The sequence below is a fragment of the Gekko japonicus genome, unplaced genomic scaffold (assembly GCF_001447785.1).
Source record: "Gekko japonicus isolate JY-2015 unplaced genomic scaffold, Gekko_japonicus_V1.1 scaffold734, whole genome shotgun sequence".
NCBI lineage: Eukaryota > Metazoa > Chordata > Lepidosauria > Squamata > Gekkonidae > Gekko > Gekko japonicus.
This window is the reverse complement of record NW_015174295.1, coordinates 220,947-222,005: the sequence shown is the minus strand read 5'-3', so window position 1 is coordinate 222,005 and position 1,059 is coordinate 220,947. Positions and strand designations below refer to the sequence as shown.

The window sequence follows — 1,059 nt, the reverse complement described above, 5'->3', positions numbered from 1 at the left end:
CCCCTCCCCCCCCCCCCGAATTTTTTCGGGTTTTTTTCCGGGCCTTTACATCTCTAGGCAAGTGGCATGGCCTTGCGAGCTTTCAGTTTTCACTCTTGGCAGCGGGAAGACAGGTTTGATGCAACTGGAGCGATGGGGGTGTGGGAACTGCTTGGGGCATTTTTGTGGGGGAAGTCATCCAATGGTCTAGTTCAGCACTCTTCAATAACAGTGGCCAACTAGTTGCCCCAGAGGACCGCTGAACAGGGCCCAGGGGCCCAGGCCTTTCTGCAATATTGCCTCCTCCTAGCAATGGTACTCGGATTTTCACTCTTGGCAGCGGGAAGACAGGTTTGATGCAACTGGAGCGATGGGGGTGTGGGAACTGCTTGGGGCATTTTTGTGGGGGAAGTCATCAAATGGTCTAGTTCAGCACTCTTCAATAACAGTGGCCAACTAGTTGCCCCAGAGGACCGCTGAACAGGGCCCAGGGGCCCAGGCCTTTCTGCAATACTGCCTCCTCCTAGTTTTCTGCCTCTATATGGAGGTTCTCTTGGGTAGTAGCCATTGGTGGACCTGTCCCTCCATGACTGTCTCCAGTCGCCTTTATTACAGCCATCTAGTCTTACGGCCATCCCTACATCCTCTGGCAGTGAATCCCACATTTTAATCACTTGTTATGTAAAGGAATGGAGCTGCGGTGGCTCAAGTGGTTAAGACGCTGAACTGCAGGCTGTGGAAGGTCGGTAGTTCAGCAGTTCGAGACCCGAGTGTGCCGCATGATTGAGTGAGCTCCCGTCTCTAGTTCCAGCTCCTGCCAACCTAGCAGTTCGAAAGCAAGAAATTGCAAGTAGATAAATAGGTACCACTTCGGTGGGAAGGGAACAGCGCTCCGTGCGCCTTGGTGTTTAGTCATGCCGGCCACATGACCACGGAAACGTCTTCGGACAGCGCTGGCTCTTCGGCTTTGAAACGGAGATGAGCACCGCAACCCTAGAGTCGAGTCAGATTCGACTAGCTTTCGAGCAAGGGAACCTTTACCTTTACCTATGTAAAGGAGTATTTATTTTTGTCCGTCCT

At 52.6% G+C, this 1,059-nt stretch overlaps 1 protein-coding gene across 1 annotated transcript in view; it reads right to left on the bottom strand.

Annotated features, from left to right (window-relative positions):
- MAP2K1 (mitogen-activated protein kinase kinase 1) overlaps positions 1-1,059 on the bottom strand; it is a 65,520-nt gene that overhangs the window by 2,729 nt on the left and 61,732 nt on the right. The window lies entirely within an intron of this gene.